General features: G+C 45.4%; 1 protein-coding gene across 3 annotated transcripts in view; it reads left to right on the top strand.

Annotated features, from left to right (window-relative positions):
* The window catches only part of LOC105202786 (dystroglycan), a 68,867-nt gene that overhangs the window by 16,758 nt on the left and 24,477 nt on the right, over positions 1–27,632 (top strand). For 2 of the 3 annotated variants that reach the window (XM_011171461.3, XM_011171463.3), the window contains exon 1: positions 14,408–14,868. The exons of the other annotated variant lie outside the window; for it this stretch is intronic. The gene's annotated coding sequence lies outside the window, so the exon portion shown is untranslated. Of the gene's footprint in view, positions 1–14,407; positions 14,869–27,632 lie in introns of those variants that run through there. 3 annotated transcript variants of the gene reach the window in all.

Raw genomic sequence — 27,632 nt, forward strand, 5'->3', positions numbered from 1 at the left:
GGGAAGGGATCAGCGCTAACTTCGCAAAGATTCGCGACTTTCATTGCTTCGGCCTCCGATGCTCTCGCGATAGCCTTCGCGAGCGGAGCGGTGTCTCGGGACTATTTTTAGTAGTCTCGCATATAGCGTATAGCGACGGTCAATTCCGCACTAGTCAAGTCGAAAAGTTGCAGGCACTTTGCGTTGTTTCCAGACGCGCCGCCGCCCGGAAAGCACAGCTTTTCACTCCTCTTTTCAAGTCGCTCTCCCGGTAGTCGTACCTTCCCAGGAACTTTCGCATTCGCCAATCTGGAATCGCCGCTCCGCCCGCTTCTTCTCTCAGTCCAGCGATTTTACTTTCGCAAACTTCAAGAACTAATCTTTATCGGGCAAATGTTTTCGCAGCGCGAAAATTGGTTTTTATTGAAAACGTATAACCGCGGAGAAGTAGTGTTCCATTTAACTCTGAAATAATTTACAGTCGACTAGGTACTCGGGTAATTAAAATCTCGCTGCGGTTACATTATTTTCTCGTACCTCGAGGTAGTCCTTCGGTAGTTGCTTCTTTAAAAATTATACAAGCACCGAATTCGCTTTGAATTGCAAATCATTTTGAAACGCGTTACACGCGTCAATTACACGAAGGAGTTACACGGAGTTCGTTACGCGACATGAATCTATCTGGGACAGCATTCTCATTGGTGAAAACGATCTCGAGCGGTGTGTTTGAGGAGTACAAATAACGCACACACATCGGCCAACTCCCACGCTCGTTTCTATTAGAGCGCACGTCGTCCTGGTTCCGGAATTCCGCACTGCGCGCGATTGTCTCTTTCGGCCGTGCAAATACCTTAAATCAAAATGGAAAGCGTGACCCAGTTGTTTCTGCCCCCCTCGGCGCTTATTGTTGCTGCCGTTACTATTGGCGCCTCGACTATTGGAGATACGCATTGAGATGCAAATGCGAGAATCAAATATTTGTCCCGTTGCTGCAGTTTGGGTGCAGGTGTTATCTTACCTGGCGGCCGGAAACGATTTCACGGTTCCCGACCGGCGGGAAACCAAATATTTATACCGTGACTCGTGTAACAGCGTGTAACGCGCTAAATTTCAGCGATACGGCACGGATGTTTCCGAATTAATTTCCTCTGTTAAAATATTCTAATTTTTCTCAGGAAGCTCAGGACGAATGCGATTTGATTATTCGAATTTTATTTCGCGTCTTTAAATCGAGAACACTCTCTTCGTAGGGTATTCGTTTGCTTAGTAATCGTCGTATGGTCACCGAAGGATGAATAACACGTGGTCAGAGGTGAGGCATCGGTATTTAAGGCTACCGCAGAGTCGCGGTTTAAAGACCGGATGTGTCGACACACGCAATTGATTTCGTAAACGCACTTGAAAATAGGAGAGCTGCGTGACTCACGTCGCTTCTCGATGCCACACGAACTTTCTTTACACGTGCACGAAGAATCTCATATTCTTTCTCGCAAGAGAGATCCGGGGAAGGAGATTTCTAGCACGAGAGAGGGAGAGAGAGAGAGAGAGAGAGAGAGAGGAATTCCGCTAAGTCGCGAGAGAGAGAGAGAGAGAGAGAGAGAGGAATTCCGCTAAGTCGCGAGCTCAAAGGAAGGCTTTCGAGCTTTATGCCGTCAATGAGAAATTTCGACGGCGTTTTCGAGTCGGATGATCCCGCTCGCGTGAGCCCGAAGAGACTTTTCGTCGTAGTAGCTGCGTCGATCCTTATGCGCTTGGTCGAATCACCGGAAGGTTGGTTTCAACGGCGAGTTGAGAGCACCAGCGAACTGGGATTGGTATAAGGAAACAATCGGCATAGAAATTGGTAGTTGCCGCGCAGAGAGACGCGGCGACAAACTCTCCGTGCTGGCGAGTTAGCATGCAAATTGTGGCGGGAACGTGGTTAGTTCGACAGTCCCTGAAGTTACGCGCGCGCGTCCCTCGCGTTCCACGTGCACAACGTCGAGTGCTCCTCGTTCCGAGCGTGGATACAGTGTCACAAAGAGATTGCGATGCGCCCGACTCTCTGTGTACGTGAGTATGCGTCCTGTAACAGGCAATTTGAAACCGGAAGAGACCGAGGGATGAAGATACTCCATTCCGCGCTATCAATTTCATTTCTTTAATCGTATTTCTGCTTGTTTCTCGCGTTTAATTCTCCCTTTTGACGGCATGCGAGGCGCGGCGATGTTTGCGCGACAATGTTTCGCCAACAACGATCATCGAGGATCAACGGGACGGGGTCGAGGGATCGAGCGACTCGTCGACTCGTCGTCGGACCGGAATAAAAGCGCGACGTGCAATTAAGCGCCCAATGGCGCCGAATGCGCAGCGAGACGTTGAACCCGGTCCGATCACCGAGATTGCCTTTGTGATTAAACAAAAGTGGGTTAATGCTGCGCGTCGGGATCCGTGTGCATCCGTAATGACGTTGACATCCTGAATCGGCGCTCCTCTCGCCCGCCCTCCCCCCTCAGCCATTACGAGAACAATGGTGTATGAGGCTGTACATTGTTCCTTGACGCCGTTCTATCTTCCTTTTTTCCGGGCACACGCCTGGCGCCGCGCGGCGTGCGGCGTGCGATCGAGAGCTAGGTGCAGCCTTTCTTAATTGCACGCGTATACGGAAGGGCGAGGGAGGCGGGAGGGGGCGGCGAATCGCGCAAGGCGCGCCTTTTTCGCCCGTATAATAATCGTAATTAATAAGTGAATCGTGCCCTCGCTGGCTGGCTCTCGCGGTACGCTTGGTAACGTCCAATCATTCTTCGCCCATGAGAGTAACGAGAGACTGGGATATACCGCGGCGCCGCTTTTAATTTAACTTGGAACGAGAGAGTTACGTAGTATATTCTCCTCTCTGTTAGGAACTCGGGTCGGTTACACCCCTTATATGGCGCGCCTTTTTCCGCCCTGCGGAAAGTGCTCGGCGCGTGTACGGAAAGCACGTCCGCTTTCCTCTGATGGAAATGTTCCGCGGCGAGCAACTCGCGGTCAAGGAACTTCTCGTCGCTCTAGGAACTTCACTCATAACGATGCACGTACGTCTGTTCGAATGTATGTACGATATTACGACCCCGGCGCTAACGGCGCGTAGTGCTTTCGTTATCGCCGTTCCGACCTATTTCTCTCTCCCCCCCCCTTCTTTTTTTACATTTCTACCTTTGTAATTTATAGTTTTTGCTTTTTTTTTGCTGCCGACTAACAATGGTCTCTAACGGCGGTCTATGTTAATGCGCGGCAAGGGTCGTAAAATATTATACGAGGCGTAGCCGGAAGAGCGGGGCTGATTTACGTTATCCCTTAAAATATCAGACACATATAAAATCTCGAAAAAAACAGAGTTTTTCCGCCGAGTTTTCAAGCACGTCGTGCCGAAAACGGTTCGGCCGTGTTCCCGTTAAAAAACCGCGAGTAAAATCCTCGGGCCAACGGCCGAGCCGCAGCGATAACAGCACACGTGTAAATCGTATCGGGCAATTACGGTGTTATTTCGATGTTAAGCCGTTATCAGTGACGATGGTAATTTCGGCAAAATTGCCGTCGAGCCTCATCGGCGAACGCCATCGTAACTGGGTGTAAATTTTTATTATAGCGACATCACCATTCTCCCCTATTAAAGACGCTTTTCGAACCACAAATGACCTACCCCCTCCCCTCCCCACCCCGCTCCTTCCCAACTTGCAGCCGACACGATCATTAGCGGCCTTTTACATCGATATATTCTACGCTATCAATGTCAGCGCAGTTACAATACCGTAAAATTTTTCACGCCGATATAAACGAGAAAATATAGTGATTTCGATAGCAAAAAAGATCCCCGTATCGGCATGAAATCTCTCGGTTCTCTCTCTCTCTCTCTCTCTCTCTCTCGTCGAATTTTTTGAAAACAACAAAGTGGCACCCCACGAGCGAATTTCGTAGGTTGCCATTGGTATTCATTCCACGTCCTTGCATCACGTGGAATAAGATCGGCGCGCCGATCGTCGGAAGATGGTGCGACTTTGATGAGGGAGGAAGGGGAAGGGTGAGGGGGGGGGTTCGTGGGTGCCCCAGATGAGAGGAGTCGAGTGTCAGTCAGACCCGGTCAACAACCCGTCTCCTTGGAAGCGTCGTCGTGGAAGTATCGCGTGCCTACGTCCATTAACCCGGTTAATCGCACGCTCGTTAATTCCCATTTCGCGCGGCACTTCTGATCCATTCTCAAAGTCGCCCGCGTTTTGCCGTTGTCTCTCTCGAACGAACGACGTTCGCTCGTTCCACGACCGGAGTCTGCGCGCTCTGCTCCTCCGCGCCGCGTGATAAAATCTCTCCGAGCTATTCGCGCGAGCGTTGCCGCTGATCACGCGGAATTTCGCCGCGAGAAAATCATATTAACCTGTCGCGATCGAAGTAATCTGACATTCAACTGCAGGAGAATTCACACATAAATTAATTCAATAATAAGAAGAGATTAAGACGAATATGTCAAACTTAAATGTGAGAAAAGCCAATATTGGTCTTGCAGAGATCTGTGAGATCTGACAGATTGTTATTGTGGTGAAAAATTAGGTACCAATAAAGTTGTTAGATACCAAGATCTCCCGCAGAGCACTACTGCAAGACCGATATTGACTTTTCTTATGTACCAACATGTTTATTTTATCTGGAATCCACTTCGCGAGAGAAGAGAGAAATGAGATTTATAGAGACCGACAATTATTCGAGTCAACTATTCTTACTAAGGACGTAAGTATGCCAAGGTATAAGACAGAAATATTTCGACGTTCGTGTTATGGTATCGTCAGGCGGTATTTGAATGTGTAAACTGTACGCAAACGCGATCGCGTCGGCGAGACTGCTATTTATGAATTTGGTGCACGCCAACGTGATAGAATGCTCTCGGATGTGACTCGTTTATTTCGAAAGTAACGTATGTGAGAACTTTCAATATGGTATCTTTTATCAAAACTTAATCGCCTATTATTTATGTTCTTACGATTAGTTATAATTCATAATCATAAATATCCTAAACTCGATCGAAGAAAATGTTCAGCTTTGTCGAAACAGGCAACAATTTGGCACAATTCTACCTGATTCTATCCTTCATTATTTCGCGCTCGTATTTGATATTCCTGGATGTGTCGGATCGAATTCGAACGCTATTATAAATCGTTCGCGGCACGAATCGCGCTCTCGCTTCCTCAACGAGAATGTTCCCGACTATATTTCGGTATAAATAACTCGGTGGAGAACCGCGTAAGCCCGAGCGAAGCGAAGCTCCAAACTTTGCTGCTCCGGCTTGGTGAATACATTCGCGTGCAGACGCACGCACGCACGCACGCGAAGTGACGCGTGTGTGTACGTGGGATGACTTACGCGTACTTACTGGCCCCGGGCCAGGATTAGTCATCCGAGACGAGGATCTCGCACGTACCCGCTCTACGTGAGCGTGCTATTCGCCGAGGAATCAGCCCGTTGTTTGGTTTCCGAATTTCGGACAGTGATAGGGCCGCTCTCAGACGATCCTCCCCGAAAGCTCATTAAGATGACTTTGATGTAAACACTTGCGAAAGTAGACATCCGCATTTTCAAACACTGCCGGATGAGAGCAACGATCGCGCAATTTTTTACACACCTATTCGCCAGTGTTACAATGAGACTCACAGTATTTCACAGATTTTGATCAACCTCTACATGGTTATTCAGGAGCACTAAAAAGTAATCCCTTTGAAACCGTAGGTTTCACTTTGGGTTTTTTTTTTCGAAAAAATCGCGATTTTAAGTCATGACGATAAATCGCTTGTGGACTTGGGGGGAACTAATAGATATTGAAAAAACAAGTAATTTTTAATGTGTAGATCCGAAAATTGATAATTTTTCGAGAAAATTAGCATTCTTTGATAAAGGCAAGCGTTCTACCGCCTACCAATTCTTGATGATTGCCAAACTTTCGAAGCATATCTCTTTAATTAAAATCAAAGAATATTAATTTTCTCAAAAACTGTCAGTCTTAGGATTCTAATACGCATACGTATACGTAAACATTACTCTTTTTTTTAAAATATCTATTGATTTGCCAAGGTATAAAAGTATAATCTATCGTTATGACCTAAATCGTGATTTTTTCGAAAAAGAAACATAAAAATGGAACCTGCAGCTTTGTAATATTTTATTTTTTATTACTAATAGAATAAACATACAAAAGTTTATTAAAACCCATGAAATGTATTTCTGAGTATTTCTCTCTATTTCTTCAACAAAGACATGTTAGCTATTCGTGATTTATGTCCATTTCCATTAATGTAGTTTAACTTTGATGTCGATTTAGCACTAGACGTAACTAAAGTAATCAACCAATTTCCTCCTTATAAAATTCAAATACTGTTGTAACTTTTTTCAATTTTGGTTCTACATCATATCCTTTTGTTTCATCATTTCTCATGTTTCTAATTTGGGTAAAAAAATTGTTCAATTATATATTACAGTTGAATATTTATTTGTTTACCTAGAACGTCGTCAAACCCAGTTTTTCTAATGTTAGCTTACACTTTATCTTTTAATTCTTACAACTAGAGTGAGTAAAGAGTAAGTTAAACCGAAATCAAAGTTAATCTACATTGGTGAAATAATATTAAGAATCGAAAACACGTACACTATTCTACAGATCCATTTTAACGAAGTGTTAAAGATTCTCGGAAGACGTTAAAGAATCAAAGAGCTACCGCGAAAATCTTCTTTCGTGCCGACGTGCCAGTAACACCGTAAGGATTTACATACTAAACGTGCGATTCGCGATGCATCAGATAAGAACGGAGGTGCATGCGACGGTTGAACGAGGGTCAAGGATCACGATACTATCCCCTCATTCTAATATTTTATTAAAATCCACCGACGCGTTCGATGACTCTTGTCAAGTTTTGTTCTTCGCATCCTCTTTCTCTCTCTTTCTCTCGCTCTCTTATCCGGGGAACGAAGCACTCGAACGTAGACGAGTGCTCCTTCTTCCAGTAACAGTCAACGCATAACGAGATGCTCTTGTTATGCGTCGCGTCTCCTTCTCTAACGTCTCCTTCTCTAATCTAGGGCTAGTTGGTGCTCTCTCTTGATGATTGGCGCGACTTACTCTCCCCCGTCTACCTCCGGTGCATCAAAATTGCCGTGCCACGGCACTCGACGTTCTCTGAGACTTGAGCGGCTACTATCGGAAGTAATGATTATCGAGAGCAGCCGCTCGTTATTATCAGGCCTGGTCGCATAAATAACGCAGTCCCACCGAGATGACTATATTATTATTACGAGAGAATTCCGCGAGGGTAAATTAGCAGGACATCTGAAGCTTGAATACAAAATGATTAAATCCACTTTTATTCGCCGTTTTCATTTATTTTGCATAAGGATACTACAGTATTCTTTGTAAGACTGAAAAATCGCCCGAATTACCAGACCGTGTCCACTTTCCATTATCTTTCCCATCTCGTCGGCGAAATTCCCTTTTTTCCTTAATTTGCCCTTCGTTTTCGCCTCGGTTCCGCAATGACGTTTCCTCTGTGCGAACGAGAACGAAATGTCGTTTACCGTGGGCGGAATTCGATCAAGGACTGGATCAGGAAACCAGACAAAATTGGACAGCCACGTCTCCAGTGTGCTAACGAAACAGATGAATCTGTACGTAAATATCGTTCCGGCGACAATCGTCGGTTTAGCTGTGTGCCATGGTCCCGTGGCAATAGGAGCATCGATTACTCCAGACACCTCTACAGTCTATAAATTAAACAGCAAATGCAGGGGTTTCGCAATTCTGATCATCGCTTAGAATTAGAACGATTTGCTAATGCAAATGAAAAACACGTGTCGTGCATTCATTGATATTGCGTATCCGTGACGATCTAACGAGCATATGGAGCAGGTAGAACGGCATAGCGGTGTATACGTCATACGTCAATTCCGCGAGGCCCGGAATCCGCCCGTGTTCGCATGGCTTCGTTATCTGCTGCCGGGATGTTTGCATACCCGTCTGAATATTGACACACGCGACCTAGCGCCCGCGAGCGTTCGTTTGTGATCCGCGGACGGAACAAATCCGATACTACGATACCGCGCCCATCCGACGATCTCACTTGCCAATTCGCACGTGACACAATAATTAATTGAGTCGAGTTAACGCGACGTTCCGTCTTTTACTCGTCGCGCCGGGATGCGAAAATAATTTATTCGGGCCGATTCGCGCGACGATTCGAAGGGGATTCCGAAATTGCGAGTGCGGAGAAATGCAAAATCTCATATCGCCGCGAAAACGTCGCGAGGCTCGATGGAAATTCCCTCCCGACTCGTCGATACTTTCGACGCGGTGCTGCACGCGCACGTACGTTATGTACATATGCATCAGGCCGGAACGGTGGACCGATAGCTGATCCGGACGATGGACTAAAGTTCGAGCAAACCGTATTCGGCGATTGATTGAAATTCCGTTTTTTTTTTCTTTTTTCTTTCCAAACCTTTCGCGCCGCGTTCCGCGCTTTCGAGAGGGAGAAAGAGAAAGAGAGCTTCGGCAGACCGCGCGAGCGGAATGAGAGACGCGTTAAAGTCCGCTGAGTTAAAACGGCCGAGCTAACGCTTTCCGTGAGTGATCATCGCTTACGATGCCGAATGCGCATCCCCATTGCGGCGTGTATGCAGGGTATGTTACTAACCGCAAGTAATTTTCGCGGATGGCATAGCACGATTACCCCCGCGTAAAGACGGCATACCCTCGGGAGTACGCGTCGTATCCGATGAGCGCGCTTACGGTTACCGTTACGTGGAGGAAAACACCGATGTTCATTTCTTCGAAAAGCGATAATGCATTTGCGGTCGGGATGCGAGAGCGCAGGTTTTTCGATTCCCCTTCCGGGGTAGAAGGGTCGAAGAGCCTACGCCGCCGCGCCTCGTTCGATTCGCCGAATCTTCGTATTCGAATTATCGATCTCTACCTCCACCGGATGCAGCCTGCAGTTACGGCGGTGATACGAACGTTGCTAATATGCACCGCGCAACATTCATGCTGCGATTTGCGTTCAAATAAGAGCAACACACATCACTGTCCGAAGGCTAATAGGAGCATATTTAGCGAAGGACGGGCAGCAAAGCGGAGCGAACGGGACGGATTCCGTGTAATTAATAGGACAGACCTGTCGAGGTTGAGGATCACTGCGCGAGTCTGCATCCATAGAGATGAAAGAGGACTGGCCGCGGCGAGTCAAAGAATCCTCCGCGGAGAGCCTCTTGTTTCGCTCGTTCCCTTTCAACTGCGATTTTACCTTTCCCGGCGATATTACGTTTCACGTTATTGTGCAAATTAAAAGAAAAAATGAATAGGGACAGTCAAGACGACTGGCATCGGCGAGCGTTTCCGTTTTCATAAATCATACAGGGTTATTCAAAATGATTGGCAGGGTTTCATGAATTTTTTTTTTTGTGAGTCGCGCATTTAACATATGTATAACAGCAAGCGCACTCGGAAAAAAAATTGTTTAAATTGGTGAAATTGTTTCTTTAACTTTGATTTTTTAAGTTGTAGTGAAAATACCTTTGCGGAAAATAAAAATTTATTTTAATAAATGACGTTATTAGCCCCTTTTAAAAGTAAAACTATGATACTTGTTTAAACAAATAGTTATTTAATTCAGAGAAAAAGTTAACAGAAATGTAAATTTAATTGTTCTGGTTTTAAAAATATGTTTTTTTTATTTGAAGATTTGCCTTGCATGATCAAATTATTTATTTAATTCTAATTAAAGGAATAATTTAAAAATTTGTTTAAATTAAAGGAATTTTTTAACCGTGTAGCAGCAATAAACTTTTTTTTTTTTTTTTTGGAGTCAAACAAATATTTTTCCTGGATGCACGTTAACTAATAAATAGCATGGAATTTGAAAATTTTAAGAATTTTGCTATTCATCAATATGGTTATAATTGTCGAATGTTAAATATTCACAAAAAAATCCAAAAAATCCTGGCAATCATTTTGAACAACTCCCTTTGCACAGAGAAAATATTTCATTGGAAATAGTATTCCTATTCAATTGACTGAAAGTTGACTATAAGTTGAAACAACATGTGCTTAGAAAAAACATTATTTGTTTGAATAAAAATGTTTCATTGAAACATCTATTATTTGACAAAAATAACACTATTATTAGTCGTATTTACTAATTCAAATATTGTGGTTTGTTTGGACCATTCCAAATAAATTTGTTTGGACACAGTAAAATTTATCAAGTCCAAAGAAATCGTTTTCTCTGTGCTACATATTATCAGATGAAAATCTCCCTAAGAATGCAACGTAAAACGCAACGTCCGGCAGGCTATTCGGCGAGATGCAGCTCCCACGCGCCCGGAATCAATATTCCGACGCAACTTCCGTAAAATGCACCGCCGCGAGAAATATCGAGTAAGGAAAATCGAGCGTGAGATTACGCGCGTGACTTTACGTGCCACTTTATTAAGGATACATCATCTCCCTCGTGGAAAATCGATAAGGGGCCGCAGTTAACCGCACCGCGACTGACTGAGGATCGTCTCCGCGATCGACATTTAATCTACCAATAATGAAGTTACTCGTTAAAGCGAGTAGTGCGCAATATACATAATTAACGGGACGATCGCCCGTCACGTTGGCTAATGTCTATTAAAACGAACACGCCTCCTCGTCTCGGCTCTGCTACAGAGGCGAGACGCTCACAGTCTCTCGCCTCCTCGAAAGTCTTGGAGTCGCGGAAAGCATGGAAGAGAAACGATCGAACGGATCCTTTCGCCATTCGGTGGTCGTCACCGATCGAAAGTCCGTCAATGGTTCAAGCGATATGAACTTTATGACCCCGCGTGTCTGACAATGACTGTCGCATTAAGCGCCGCGAAAAACTTATCTCCGCGGAGTCGCAAGAAGCGAATCGACCGAGCCGCGACGTTTTTCCGGGACTGTGCCGGTTCCTTTATATTCGTGTCGCTCGGTGAAACGTGCATCATGTGCCAGCTATATTTACCCGCTCCTCGTAACGGCGGACGGCGAACCGCGACGCGACATTTCCGCGTTAATGTCGCCCGCCGTTTAAAATGCGTTAAACTAATTGCGCTCGCGCGCCGCGCGTTATCAGCGCCCACCTCTCGCGATTGGCACTTATCGAAACCCGTTTATCGAAGCCCGCTCGCGAGCGTGGAATCGCTCCGGGCCAGAAGGGGCGAACTTATATTTAGAATGTGCGTCTGCGCCGCGCACGTTGCACAATGTCGAACATCGAAAGTAGCCGAGCGATTAACGGAGAAGCGATCCCGACATTTATTTATTTTCGATTGATCTTGAACAATCTCGCGGGAATTTTGCCAAAATCCACCTGCGTCTTGCTCGTATTAAAACAATAAAACAGTCATCCTAACATTAACATTGTCATTTTACATCGTGCGTTTATCTCCGTTCGTGGTGACGTATCGAAAAATATAAAATGCACGAAAACTCACGGCAGTTAATGTCATTTTTCTTGTTCGTCGCTGCATTTTCGCACGGGCGCGCGCTGCATACTTCGTCTCGAAAGAGAGAGAGAGAGAGAGAAAGAGAGAGCGAAACACGTTTTATCAAACGAAAGAGGTCAGCCGGTGGAAATTTATAGTAATAATTTCCGTCGTTGACGCCGAAAGTTGTTAAGCTCGATGAACAATGAACGTGAGGGACGGCGGTTGAAGACCTTATTGGAAAAGTTCATAACTGATTAAGAGGCTCTTTGAAGTTTATCGCAGAGTGGCATTTATGACGGAGATGCTAAATCGCATCGGATTTAATATAATGTCTCCCCTGAAACTGTAAAATGTGTATGTGTGTCTTTCTCTTTCGGCTTTACTTACATACGTGACGTGTATTTAGAATCGATAACCTTTTAATCTCCTTGCGTCCATGCTTTCCCACAAAACGAGGAAGCGCTCTTGCGCGTGAGCGCGCTACCGCGTCACACTCGCCCTCGGGAGGGCGCGATGTTTATTTTGCGTCGACGAAGAAATAAAAACGATCGCTCTTGTCAAGAAGCGGACGAGTCGGCCGCGGGTGTGATAGCGGGTGTTACACCGACGTTACGTGTCCTCGACAACGACAACGACGACGACGACGATAAATAATACCGTCGCATTAATACTGCGAGACGGCGATGCACCGCCTGATAAAATTACAACAAAGACGCGAAAGAAAAATAGTCACGCGTCAGTCATCGCGGCTCACTTAGTGACCTTTATTCATTCCGTTCCGTAATTAATTTCGTCCGGTGTTGGGAATAAAAGCCACGTTTCGCTGCTCTCCGAGGACAACTGTGTGACAACGCGTTTCTCTATCCTAACGACGCAGCGTTGGAAATGGACATGTTTATCGATTGATTGATTTGTCGGTTTGCGTTCGGTCGAATTGTTGAAAACAGCGAAAAAAAAATAGACGGAAATTTACGCGCAACACAGGCTTCGAAAGCCCGCGATTCATCGCGCCGGCGATGACAACAGTGGTTGTTGCACCCGGCCCGGCGATAAATAGCGTCGTGTCGTGACAGAGCGACGGAGATGTTATTAACGACAATCGATCTAATATTAATCTCGCCCACGTTTCCCGACGTGGTCCGCGGAGGGGAAAAGCGGCGGAGAGCACGTCTGATCGCGCGACCTCGCAGGGGACAGTGCTCCGACCGCGTCTCGATTGGTCACCCGCGGCACCAACGGAAAGTATCGCTGAATATGCGTTGTATGTACAGAGTATTTCAGAAATAGGTGAACAAACTTTAACCGGTTCAAGACCCGCGTACTATATTAATATATCGAATGTCGAGAACGAATTAATATCATTTTAATCAGGTTTTAATTGAAAATATTATTGGAAAACGAGTCGAAGCGTAAATCTGTAATTGGTAGACTTTGATTATTTAACCTTTTACGTCTGACAGCTAGATATTTTTTTTCTCATATTGAAAAAGATAAAAATCATTTGAGACAAAAAGACTGTATTGTATGTATTACAAGAGCGAAAAAATTCAAACAAAATATTTAGATCCGTAAAGAGTATAATGTTGGGATCAGTGTTAAATTATTATTTTCAGGTTTTTCACACGAAAACCAATTTTAATGTATTGTTATTTACCTAAAATTATTTCGAATAAAAAATTCGAATAATATTATAAAAAAAGCTCGGTCCTGAAAGGGTTAAGAGCTTTTTATTTATAACAGACCTTGGTAAGAAATACTTGGTTAAAGAAGTTGCTGGAAACGATTTCTTTCCGCATTAATGTTTCACATCGATGTCTCATGGATTGTCGAAGATGTTAAAAAATTCTTAAAGTATTTCATATTTTATCACACGAAGCGATAATGTGATTTTGGAGTACTTTCACAATACATGAGTTTTATAAACGAGTCTTAAAATGTCCCTTCTTAAAATATCTTAACATCATAAATAAAAATCTGTAAAGAGTTTACATTGAGAGAATGTGTAGACCAGTCAATTGGAATTCTTATTTGCACCTTACTTCCATCGACCTATGTTATTATTAAGAATTTTTAGTTTTTCCGTAAACAAAAATTGTTAATAGCTTGTAAAAGTAAACGTTTCCGAATTCACATTGTCACACGATTCTTTTTTTCATTCTTATGAATGGAATATGTTCTTGAATTTTTGGCCGGCTATTTCTGAAACACCCTATATGTACACGCACACACGCATACGCGTAGAGGATTTTCTCTTGCTCCCTTAATCGAGACCGAGGTGGGATCGGCTGAATTGCGAATGGGAGAGAGAGAAAGATACGTGCCGTCATCGATAGCGAGAGAGTCGATAGCGGGAGGAGAGCGACGGGAAAGGGACGGAATCGGAAGAGAAAGAGAGAAGAACGGGAAAAGGATGCGCTCTCTCTGCGCGAGCGCAGTTTGCTGCGGGTTGAAGAGAGACGGGTGTATCGAAGGGACGACGAAGAGAACCGAACCCTACGTTGGTATCGGAGAGATAGAGTCCACGGCCATCTCTCTCTCTCTCTCTCTCCGTCGAGAGAGAGAGAAAGAGAGATTGTGTGTACGCGTTCGTTGAAAAGAAACAGATCGACGGATCAGCTACAGCTGTGACCATATGAGAAAGAAGGGAGATAGAGGTGCGTTAGTATTCAGTTTCAAACGGCTAGTAGTACATACGAGAGAGGTAGAATAAGGGAAAGAGAGAAGAGAGAGAGAGAGAGAGAGAGAGAGCAGATTTGCTGTACAGCGTGGCAATCCGCGAAGTGGAGCGAGATAGCCAAGTGCAGCGTGGGAGTGAGACGGAGACAACAATAGTCGCGAGTGAGTCGAGTGAGTAGAGCGCGGCATCGAGGGTGGGGGAAACGAGGAGGAGGGAAGCGGGACGTGCAGGGGGTGGCCGCCGGGCGCCATACTGCCGTCGTCCGTTCGTTCCGTACAGTACGCGCCCAGCGGTTAAGGCGGTTTTGTCGCGGTGTCGCCGTCGCCGCCGTCGTCGTGCGGTCGTCGTTCCCTGCGTCTCTCGTCGGTGGGTGTCGCGTATACACATTTCTTTTCCGTCTCTCTCTTTCTCTCTCTCTCTCCGCTTTCTCTCTTTTCTCTCTCTCTCTCTCTCTCTCTCTCTCTCTCTCTCTCTCTCCCCCTGTCTCGCCGCGCGCCGACGCGTCGTCGCGCGTTCCGGAGCGTCGCCCCGGCATTTTTTTTTGTCCGCCCGTCAACTCCGGTGCGTTTCCGCACGAGGATATACACGAGGAGTGCGAGGGAGTCATCGCCGTCGTCGCCGTCGCCGCGAGGGTGTCGCAAGCGTTTTCTTTAGACGGCAAGGACTTCGCACCCGCCATCGCCGTCGTCATCGTCGTCCCTGGCGGAACACCTGCGCACCGATACGAGGTGAGCGTGCGGTACACCTGACGGCGAGATACGCCGGCCGAGTGAGGAGGAGTGGAGGAGAGCGCAGAGCGCACTGTCGCGTTAAGGTTAGGTGAGAGAGCCGGTTGGATTACGATCGGGTTCCGCTGCGACTGCAACGCGGTAGCCGGTTCGCGGGCGGTCCGGATTGCGCGAAGCCGCCGCCGCCGTCGTCGTCGTCGTCGTCGTCGTCGTTGTTGCTTCCGCGTCCCTTGCCCCGACCGGGCGGGCGGCACACTCTTACTTTCGTTTCCGCTGACGCGCTACGAATTTCTGTCGCTCGGGCGGGGAAGGGACTCGGCGGGGCGATAAAGAGAGCTCGTCACGACGCTTCAATGGTCCGTTTAGTCGGAGGATAGAGAGATCCGCGGGGACAGGTAGAGAGCAAGAACTGTGCGAATCGAATCGCCGGGAATTGACCGTCTCGGCGAGAGACTTATTACTTTTGATCCTCGTTACCGCAGGGTCGACTGTCGCATTGTCCGTAAATAGCGATACAATCGGCTGAGCTCCGCTCTCAATTGTAGATGCCCGATCGAAACGAGTCTTCAATCGCAGATTCAATTGTCTCAATTGATTACTCACGAATTACTCGTTTCTTCTCTCGCGCAATAAAAATGCAGCGTGTTATTTTCGTAGGTCGCTTGGGGAGGGGAAAGGATAATAGTAGACGGAAATGTGTAACTGTCGACCCGAACGGCGCGGCGGGACACTTTTGGGGTGCAGATGTTCTTCGCGTTTTGCCGAGGCTAATTTCGGAGCGACGGTGAATCTCGCGCGATCGAACGCGTGGGAAGGCGGGCGGCGAAGGGATCGTAGGGTGGGAGGGGAGGGAAAGAGGAGCGGAGGGATTTCGCGGAACAGAGGGCAGAAAGTGAGAGCGCTAGGTCGGAGAGAAGCGAGTCTCGGAGTGTTGGGTCGCTCGGGGCGAATGCTCACGATGCTGCGGGAGAAGAACGAGAGATGTTCTCCTCCTCGGTGCAACGTGGAGTAGATCGAGGGAACTTCTTGCTTGCGTCGTCGTCGGAAGTTCACGCACAAGTTTCGCTATCACAGCTCTTTTTTTTCTCTCTCTCTCTCTCTCTCTCTCTCTCTCTCGTTTTCTATCCTTCTTTCTTTGAGGAGAAATTAAGAGCCGCAGGAGGGGGACGGGAGGAAAGGAAAGGCCGGCTATGGTTGACGCTGTTAATGAGTTTCTTCCTTAAAGAAATTAATTCGAGCCGGCTGATTTAATTCGAACTCTCTGGCGCACTGCTCGCGAATATTCTTAAAAGAAAAAGTTGAGAGAGGGGGGGGAGGGGTGGGAGAAAAAGGGGATGACATAATTACATGGAAAGCCTTGCTATTTATTTTTGCGCGCATTACGCGATGAATATGAAAATTACGGAATTAACATTGACCACCGCCAACTTTGGCGAATACTCGTATTAGTATTAATAGCTGTTTAATTATTAAAACTTGGTAGCATCATTTAGCCATTAGGGAAATATATATATATATGTATGCGTGCATACGCGGAATGTTTCTCCCTCCCGCAATTTGCAGTCGAATTATTCACGATAAAAATGTCGACGTGAATTATTTATCGTGGCTTTCCACAAATTTGTAACGAAGAGCCACGAATTAACGTTACGTCGAAAGAGTAATGTCTCTCTTTCTCTCTCTAACTCTCGCCCGAGATTGCTTTCGAAGAGAGGACGAGCGAGGATCCCGTCGTTGCTATGCACCGGGAATCGCGCGCGCCGTCCCGTCAAAAGGCATTTCTGAAGTTCGTGGGGGCCGTCTTACGTTTATGCCTCATCGATGATGCATAGCTGCAGACGTTCCCGGCGTTTAGGGCAGAGCGACACACACGAGAGTCGCTCGCCCGTCTTACATTACGACCGTTTCCTCTCGCGCCCGCGGCATAAATTTCGAGTTCTGGCTGCATTATGCATGCCGCGCGATGCACGAAATATTACCATAAGCGATGGCGCGCGCTGCCGTCGCGCCGTACAAAGACGGATCGCCGTTTTCCGCGGCGCGCGACGTTCGCAGCGCGTGTGAACGCATCAATTTTTAATCGCAGCCAAAAAAAAAAGGGAAAGAATTGTGTCGGTCCGCCGACCCGGGCTGCACTGGCGTCCCGCCCGCACTCGCGTCTGACCGGCGACTTTTCCGGTGCTGGAATACGTAAACTGGACAAAGTTATCGCGGGAACCGCACCGTTACGCAGGCACACTTCTCTGCCGTTCGAAAGTTTAAACAGGCTTCACGACATTTTACCGTTCTCGACTTCGACGAAGAATTACGTTTACCTGCTCGTATCTATCTTCGAAGGTCCTTCGGATCCCTCGTGTATCCGAGATAGACCTTCGAGGGGGAAAAAAAAAAATGTAAAGCTGCGAAGATGGACCGGGACTAGAAATTTCGAGGAAATCAATTGTGACTTCGAAGAAAGAAGGACGGATGACGCTAGGCCTGGTCGAGCTCCCGACTGTTGCCGAGCTGCTGATGTGAATATGTGTCGCCTCCCTCGCCCCCTTTTTCTCGCTTTCTCGGAGAACGAAATCGCGCGGACTCTTTGTTTGGTCGAAGAAAGAAATCCATTCGTTCGGCGTCAAACTTCTCTCGCGTGTGCCAACTGCCGAAGTCCGCGTGTCCCGCGACGTGACAAAGAGCCGTCGACGTATTTCCGTGGCAAATCCATTATACCTTCGTTCGTCCCTGCGATCTCTCGATAAACGATTTTTATGTCATCCAAAACATTCGCGGACATTTCCTGTTAATCAAAGCGTCCGATTCCGCGAAACCAATCGCTCATTTTGATCTGATGGCAGGGGCTCGTTTAAAATTGTGGAGAAATTGCTGTAATAACGCCGCTAAATGCAGCAAAATTGCACTTAATATCTGAAGATTACTGTTTCATTAATTCAGGTGTATACTCTTAGGAATTAACGTAGAAATTACCGATCGGCCGATTGCATAATTTATGCGTGCATGCACGAATCGAAACGGTATATCGTATAATTTAATCAGTACTTCGTACCCGCATGAGACGTCATACGTCCATGTGGCTTCTTCACAGAGCCATCAGCCGATTTGCTCTAATGCCAAGCCCTGTTACGCTCCTCCTACGTTCCGTTCACGATGAACACGATCTCTGATCCGCTCTCTCACTTGAGTTCCACGATAAGATAAAAGCCTCTCTCTCTCTCTCTCTCTCTCTCTTTCTTTATTTTATTTTCGCTTATCAATTTTACTTGCGTAATTCTTCACTTATATTATTAATTTCTTTTTTTCATTTTTTTTTGTATTATTTTCGATGTATGTATTATTTTGTTCGTTTTTAGATGACTTAATAATAGTTCTGTTTCTCTCTGTCTCTCTTTCTCTCTCTCTCTCTCTCTCTCTCTCTCTGTTTATGCTATTTCAAGTTTTATGCTTTCTCCATGTACTTTAATCATCTTGATTTATTGATTGTCTATGTTTTCGAGATAGTAACGTTGCCGTAGCGTTTCCCGGCGCCGCATACGTCGACGGGAAAATTTTCTCTTTGAGAACGTTACGTTACTTGAGGAAAATGTGCCCGGGAGCACTTATGGAAATTTAACTGCTTGGCGAATGAATCGGTTCGTTTCGTGCCTTCGCGCGAGTTTGCCTCGTTAATTTCGATTTAACCGAGGACGATTTTTCGCCTTCCGCGGAAAGACCCTCCGGGTAATATTCTTATCTCCCGCACAATTAACAATAATGAAAAGCCATCGACATGCAGCCAGCTCTCTCACGCTCGTTCATTAAGACTCATTAGAGGCATACTGACCTCACCCGATCCCCCATGAGTTACACATGGCGCGGATCCTCTTCGCGCACGCTTCTTTTAATGCACGCCATAGTATATCATGTCAGATTGGAGATTCGTTCTATAAGAAGACATCTCCAATCGCGTGTTAACATACATGGAAAGAACAATTTATTACAGCATTTAAAAATTCAGCTAGATACAGATCAGAAAATAATGTTATGTTGAACCATCAAAATAATTATGTGGGATGCCGAAGCATGATAGAGAAAAGTTGTGTTTAAATTGATAACATCATTTCTTTAACTTAATTTTTTTTTTAATTGAAGTGAAAATCTTTTTGAGGAAAATAAAAAATTCTTTGATGTCGAGAAATGAAGTTATTAGTTTTTTTAAAGTACATATATTAATTGTTCAAATTATTTGTTTACTTTAAAGAAATAATTTTTATAATTCAAAGAAAGTAGTGACATAAATGTAAAAAATAATTTAATTGCTCTGGTTTTAAACATAAATTTCTTTCATTTATATAAAAGGTTTTAAAAATAAATTTCTTGCATTTATATTACGTTACACAGTTAAACTATTTCTATATTTCTAATAAAAGGAACAACCAAAATATATCTTTAAATCAAAGAAATTTTCCTCTGAGTATAGCAACCAAGTTAAATATCCGATATAACTTTTTAAATGATTCAACATAATTATTTTCAGATTTGTATTTCAGCAAAATTGTTCTTTCCGTGTGCGTTCGTAGCGACATGCTACAAGGAGAGTACCCATCCCTCGATGAGTTGACTGCATCCGCAATAATCGGTCTTATTTCGATCTTTGTCTAACAATTAAAAAAAGATGTTGCCTAAAAAATTTACTTTGTTTTACATATATAGTTTCATTTTACTTTTTTTTCAAATAATATATGCCAGTTACTTAAAAATGCTAAACGAGACTCTGCAGTATCGCTGTACGTGTAAAACACCTCGACCCAGTTGGTGCGTCTTGCGTAATACATTGCGGAATATGCGTTACATGAGCGAAGTAACTTCTTAAAAGTGGCCCGTTTAATTCCGGGAGGAATTACTGCCGCTGCTCCGAAAAACTTTCATCCCGCGCGCAGTGCCACCGTATTCTTCCAGTGCGCAGGCTGCAGCAACTTTCGAAGAGCCGGCAGGCTAATGGCATTTCAGCGGCATTTACCGCTAACGGTGTCCTCTTGATAATGCCGGCCGTCTTAGCGTTTTACGGTGCGACTCGTATATGGAAATTTATCGTCCGCTTCAGAAGCGGTGCATCGCGAACCCGCCTTCCTCGAGTGCCGCGTCGTCACGCGTTATCGCGGGGTGATCGATGCATTTTTTTCCCCCCGATGACGAGCGTCCGCATAGCGTTGCACGTGGTATTCGCGCGTGGTATTTCATCGGGAGAATTTCAGCGCGCGCGTGTTTTTTTTTTCCCGCCTCCCTCCTTCCGCGCGCACGCAGTAATCGAAATTATTGCTGTATTAATGGAGCGCGGATACCTCGCATAGGCGGCGAATATATTTCCGTCCGCGCGCGCGTAACTTCCGCAACGGTGCTTATCGCCAATATCTTTCCGCCCGAGCGGAACGAATCGCCGCGAATATTTTTCCCCACGCGCCGCGATAAAATAACGTTACGTGTTTTTTTTTCCTCCTCCCATCTCCCCCTGCCCTCCCTCTTTCCGCTCTCTGGAAAAAGTTCGCGACCGCCACGGGCGAGGGACGATGGGGGTTGTGGGACATATTTTTCGCACGGTGCAGCGCCCGCATCCTGGTCACGATTAATTAACCCGGCCGACGGCGGTGGAGCGTGTCCTATTTACGGGCTTAAATGGAAAATGGAACGCGACGGATATTCGTCCCGCGCTGTCGGGCGCGACAACTTGGCGGAAGAAGAATGGATATCCGACAAATAAAAGCCCCTCGCGGGCGCAGGAACCGCGGAAGTCATCGAACGTCGGAGATCGCGACACTCAAATTGCTCCATAACCGAATAACGATGATTTTGCATATCCTGCCGCTTACTTTTCTTCTCGATACGAGAGGCGGAGACGCCAGCGGAATGCTGAAATTGGAAAGATACAACTTATTCCGAGAGCGCAGCTTATTTGTATGCGGCCATCAAATTCCCCTATTCGCGATTTTCACGTCACGATTCTCCTCCCCCGTCTCTCCCTCTCACTTCCTCTCACCCTCTTTTCAAAGTATCAGTTTCCGCTTTTAACAAAAACGGCTGCCGCGGGTATTGATTAACGAGTAAAATATTCTTTTATATGGATGATAATAAATATAAAGCGTACTCTTCGTAATCAGTTTGTTGTATACACAGCATTTGTATACAATATCAAAGTTACGTGATATAATAACGTGAATTAATTAATTTATTAAAAGGACGTTGCGTTTACTTGTGCTTTTTTTGTAAATAACATGTAACTTCGGTGATTGCATTAATTTATCTCTTTATTAAAATACGATAGCGATTTAAAATATATTAAAATTGTTGTTGTTCGCGAGTACAACCGTCGTGTTTATCTCTCGACGAGCGTGTGCGGGATTTCGTTGTTTGCGCTTCAAATTTCCGCCGATTCGCCTGGCAGACTCCTCCTCGGCGATGTACAAACTGCGGAGGGCAAATGATTACCATGGTTTCATTACGGTAACGTATATTTATCGCGTTGAAGTACGCACACAAAGTCTCCGGGCGCGCGGTGAAACACGACGACGGGCTTACGCGATATTACGTGAGATAAAGGTTTGAGAGATAAAGGTTTGAATAGTCGTCCCGTGGATACGCCGAAGCCGGTGATATTATCCCCCCGAGCAGTGCGTTGCGACGATTCGCAAACGTAGGAATAGAACACGACCGGCGCATACTCGCGCGCGCGCGCGCGCGCACACACACACACACACACACACACACACACACACACACACACACACACACACACACACACACGCACGCACGCACGCACGCACGCACGCACACACGCACACACACACACACACACACACACACACTGTGGGAAAAGAAAGAAGCAAATGAGCGAAATTAAACGAATGCAAAGGAACACAGTAATTTGTTGCAACTCGTTCTCGTGTGTCATCTCGTGTCCAGTATCTGGAGATCGACAAGGGTCTACGAGGGAAGTCGCACCCACCCTCCGTCATTCCGACTTCCGCTCGCACAAAGGCGACCTTGTTTTTCTTCGTGCTATTTGAAAGAAGATGCACGTAGTCCCCCCACGAGATAAACGTTCCGGCAGAGAGCGTCGAGCTTCGAATCCCGCCAAACTCTATCGCAAATCTCCTTCTACAGATATATTTTCTTCGCGGTATTCGTCGAAGATTGTCCTCCCTCTCCCAATGCGTAAAATTACGAATTGATGAGCATTTTACTTAGGGAGCGAGGTATCCGTGATCCTCGGATGCTCCGTAACTTAAAATAGGAAAATCTCTCTACGTTGCAGCAAAGTTTTTTTTAACGAGTCATCTCGTTATCGGACACAATAATGCTGAAAGCTATATAACAAGGATGGATATTATACGTTAAAAGAGATTATTAGCAGCCCACATTTACTTATTTGCGCAGTATAACTCATCGTTTATTTACATTTTACATAAAAAAAATTGGACGAGAACGGTGAATGCAGTTTCTGCCGAGTTAAAAATACACGCGGTGGTCAGGAACGTGGGACGGGGGAAGGGAATATATCTCGTCGGACTAGGCGTCGTCTTATTTTCCCTTGAACCCTCCCTTAACTCCCTTGCCCGTTTCGCAAATTCGTCACGTCGAACATGAGCCTCCGTCCGTATTTTACGTTACCTCCCTAAATCACACGAACGAGTCGCGGTAAACGTCGAGCGTGTAGCGTGTTGCGATTGCGCGTGCTACGCGTACTCTATACACACGAAGAGAAGACCGACGCTTAAAGTGCGCTCATAAAAGAGCGATTGTGCGCGCGCGGGTCGAGAAGCGGTCCGAATTTCGACCGAGGACGGGAGATTCTACGTCGGAATCGCTCGCGATCCGCCAGATTACCGGGATTATTACGGATCTCCCGCTGGAGCTTGTCATTTCTCCCGGGCAAGCCGGAAAGAACCGGACGAGCTCCAGGAATTTCAATGAGCTCCGCGGACTGATTGTCCTCGATTTTAAACTGTAGCGACTATCAAGAGCGAAGTAGAAGTAATTTCTATCTTTGCTCCTGAGTATTTTTAATCTCGGGTCGTCCTCGATCGAATTTACGATTGACGCAATCGCTATTAATTTGTTACCGAGCTTTACCGAGAGAGAGAGAGAGAGAGAGAGAAGAAAAAAAAGGAGAGGGGAAAATGAATTCGTGGCACGTCCACCAGCGAGGCAGGTGTGGTGTGCATCGGAGTCAATTATCGCGGCGCTTAGAAATCCATTTCTCTTGCTTCCCGTTGCACCGGCAATACCGCGAGCCGCAATAATTCTCGCGTGAAGATCGATAAATATATCTCACAACCTCGCACGCGCGCGCGCGTGCTCCTTCTCAGTCGTAAATCTTTCAGCGAGCAAAATATTGGCATTCCTTGTTAAGTCACTTTATCTGCTGTAATCCTACCAGATGTTTATATAATCGATGAATTCTGATAATTAAGCTTGAGAAATTTTCGATCAATGTGCAAGATTTCTCATCGTGTCCACCGTTAATCAGCGCTGCTCGCTCGCGCGATAAACGGAAAATCAAATTTTACTTTTCGACATCGTTAAATATCGCTAATTAAATTTATTATGCCTCGTTTTATTATGTTCGCCAATATCGCCAAGAGAAAAATAACGTTTCATTTAATATTAAAAGAAAAATTAATTGTTGAAATGTTTTCGATAGATCTGGGACGCGAGTGATAACTGACAATCGACCACTCGCGAATCGTTTCTAGAAAATATTTTTTTGATACAGCGACACGAGAATGTTATATTGATTCACACCAGGACGGAGAGAATGTAATATTGTGCGCACTGAATACGGTGAATGGACTTCTCTCTGGTGCGCGAAGTTATGAATGAGCTTAGGAGTTGAATGCGTGCGAATGTATGTTAAAACGGCATTTCCACGATGTTTATATACATTTACGTGAAGCAGGTCTATTAACATAATTCTAACTCACTCCGGCAGATTGACGATTGCTCCGTAGAGGCACGTACATTTTAAGTTTAAGTTTAAGCATGAAAACCAAATCTTATCGCGAGTGATAATGGGATAAACATGTAAAGAAAAGTAAACTGACGATAAAGAGTCACGAACACCAGCAGTCTTTAGATGAACCATGGAAGCGAAATGTAGAAAAATATTTTTCATCTTTATTTTTTTCTATTCTCGCTTTTATAGCCATTTTTGTAGCCATTTTTAGGAATTTTTAAAATGAATATTAATATATTTTAAAAGCTGTAAATTTGATATTTGAATGTTCATGAATTTTTTCAAACATTGGAAAAAATATTTTTGACAATTATTTATAATCTGTATGAGCATATCAAAATATTTTATTATTTTAAAATATCAGAAATTTATAGAAACCAAAAAATTCAAAAACAATCTATCCTTTACTAAAAAAAAATTAAATAATTAAAATTTTTATTTGAATTTGGACGCGCGAAAGAAAAATTCTTTAAACAGGTAATATTAATTTATGGTAATAAAAATTTTAATAAATCTCTTAATCTGCATTCTCTCTCTTTTTCAAAATTTAAATATCTAAAATATAATAATTGAATTTTTAAAACCCAAAATCAAAAATACCCTCTCGAGACATTTATGAACTGTGAAATATTTTCAGATTTATCCAGTCGTAATTTTTCGCGATTGTAATTTCGGAAAGAGAGTTGCAAATTCAATTTTCGCACGTACGATTCGCATCTCGCACGAGATTTACACTAATGTTTGCATTCTGCTGTTCCGTCGACGTGGGTGAAATTGGGGGGGTATCGACATTTCGACGCAGCCAACTCACGTTAATGAAGAAATTCCTGAGGCGTTGTCGCTCAATCTCTTTGACAGTAACTGACAGCACACGGCTGATATACATTCCACTGCCGATGAAGGTGGAAATTGCCTTCTCTTTATCATCATTTCTCGCGAAGCTATCTTCACGCGCGTAGGCTGATGAGAAGCTGTACGAAGGGTAAATTAGGCTCGGTAATGTATCGAACGTTATTGCGTTAATTATATGATGCGAATATCGAGTCGATGATCTTCAAAGCATTAATTTCATTCTACATCATTATTTTTTCTTCTATTCACTTTTGACAGGTTTCATCAATAATCATCCCAACTATTGGTTTTTCCTTTTCCCTTCGTTTTATGTAAGCGCTCGCGTGCTCTACGCTTGTCCACCGACGCCTCGCGCCGATATTTCACCCACGCTTTTTCACCTACGCGCATTCACGAACACAAAGAAATCGTTAATAGGGTATGCATTCATACGTTGAAATTTTTCCGGCGCGCTTTCGCGTCGATTGCGTATAGGCGCGCACGCGAGATATGCCACGGCGAAACAAAGGTGATTCCCTCGGTGATTCCGCGTTTCGGAGCCGGTGCATACGATGGGGGTTGCGCGTCGAAAATACGGGAGAGCTGGCTCGGTAGGTTTGTTAGTGCGTAAACTTGCCTCTCGGTTCACCGCCGGTGATTAAATATCGTCAGTTAGAACGATTCGGCCTGATACCTCGTGCATTTATTGGATTTCTGCTACGTTACGTCCCTCGACTGGCGGTATAACTCGACTCACATCGAGTTCAATCGGATCCAGATGCTGTGAAAGTTCATATCGTTAAAGTATAAATATAGTATTAAAATATCTCATAAATCTATTAAAAATGCATTGCGCAGAGAGAGTCTATATTTAGTTGAAGAGCAGATTTGCATGTAAAAGCCAGGGAAGCGCGTAATGAGTTTTTAAATCTCGACATCCGTTTTAAAAATTGAATTGCTGTTTATAATTTATTTTCTAGATATCATCGATGTCGATAAACAAGCGCAATTTTTCCACAGCGATTTTTCCACGGTCAAGCTAGGGCAATGGCTTCTGTAACGTGATTCCTACATCGTGCAACCTATAGTTTACGCCCGCCATCACGCTTCTCAATTTCATATCATGAAAGCGACACAGAGAGAGAGAGAGAGAGAGAGAGAGAGAGAGGCGACGAGTTAGCTCGAAGAAATATGGCTCCCGCGCGCTAATGTTTTTCTTTTCGTTATACCGCTCGCAATTTCTCATTGTCAAAGTTTATGAATTGCGCGAGAGCTTCTCGCGGCGACACTTCGCAGAACGTTCGCAGCTTCCAAAATACAATAGGGTATATCTCTCCCGTTATAAGAGCGAGATATCTAGTTTTTTGAAAGCGACGCTACAGTGTCATTCGTTACGTTTAGTTGGAAATAAGTAATAATCTCCCGACACACATCTATAAAGTATCCTGAATACAGCGGTAGATCTCTCTCGACGAGAGATATCGGGACTCGCCTTGTTGGATAATTCAGCGTACAATGATACGCTGCTCAACGGGGAACGCGTCCGCAGCCTCGACAGCGAGCGGTATACCGTTCGTTCGTTCGATCGGTTCCGCGGCTTTCGTGAAAATTTCACCGGTTTCCTTCCTCCGTGGATTCCCCCGAGCAACCGCATCAAATATGGTACTGTTTCTGAAACATGCACGACGATCGTCCCACTTTTGCCACTCCCCACGTTTCTCCTCGGACGCGCACGTGCGTTTCTTATCTCGCGGCACGGTCTCTCCTCTCCGTGCCTGTTTACAGTACCGGTCGGTCTTGTGTAGACGAGGTCGCAGGCATTTACGGGTACCTTGTATTTCGGCGTCAGAAAGCGTATGGTTCTACAAAAAGAGAGAGAGAGAGAGAGAGAGAGAGAGAGAGAGAGAGAGAGAAAACCATCGTGCGATACGAGAGATTTACCGTCGTTACGAGGCATTACGCGCGGCGACAAGTTTACCGAAATACTCATGATACTCATGGGCGATGACGCCATCGTCGTCGACGATGTTGTCATACGCACTTCTGCATGCGCGAAAACGGGGTCATAAGATCATCGCGTCTCGGCGAACGATCGGCAGCGTTCGCCGTCAATTTTGGCATAGCCCGACGACGTACGACGTACAGTCGGGATGGAAAAAGCGAAGAGGAGATGGAAAAGGTCGCATCTCGGGCGCGCCAATGCTTTCAGCAACGCGCTACGGCAACGTGCGCGACGTGCCGTACACACATATTCGCCCGGGAGCGAATTTATTTTCGGGGGTTGATGCAAACCGGCTGCGCTCGCGTCACTCCCGTTCGGCTAACCGCGGCGGGACAGCCACGTTGCATACATGAGGTCATCACTTGTAGCGATAAAAACAACCGCAGCTATGCATGCATCCGAGGTAGTAGGTAAGCGGTCGGATAGAGGACGGTGGAGGAGGCGCGGGCGCGTGAGGATGAGCAAAATGAATCACGACGGGCGATGGCGTATGCGAGAGAGATATCGTGACGAAGAAATTTCCCCGTAGGCTGCGATCGTGACGAAATTACCAAAACGCCTCGTTAGTGGCTGGAAGACACCAAAGTTGGAGAGAGAGAGAGAGAGGTGGAGGGGGAGAGGAAGAGATCAAGTAAATTAAAATTAATAAGTTAAGATTTGAACATTGAATTTATCTAAGCTTAATTCGACGACGCTGAGCTAATGAACGCGAGAGTGACAATTTTACGCAACCTCGTTACGGCGTTGCGCGCACGAAAAATTAGCAAGTCCGCGGAGCTGATGCAAAGCGTGGGCATGCGACCGTGTAGCGTGTAACTGCGTTTTAGATAGACCGTCTAATGTTAGTGATTAAAGAAAAGTCGCGAAGCAAGAAGCTGTTGTTTAAGCGCGGATGACAGACAACGTGGAGCATTTGCATTATCACGTTATCGCGTTCGACGGCAC

The sequence above is a fragment of the Solenopsis invicta genome, chromosome 3 (assembly GCF_016802725.1).
Source record: "Solenopsis invicta isolate M01_SB chromosome 3, UNIL_Sinv_3.0, whole genome shotgun sequence".
Taxonomy (NCBI): domain Eukaryota; kingdom Metazoa; phylum Arthropoda; class Insecta; order Hymenoptera; family Formicidae; genus Solenopsis; species Solenopsis invicta.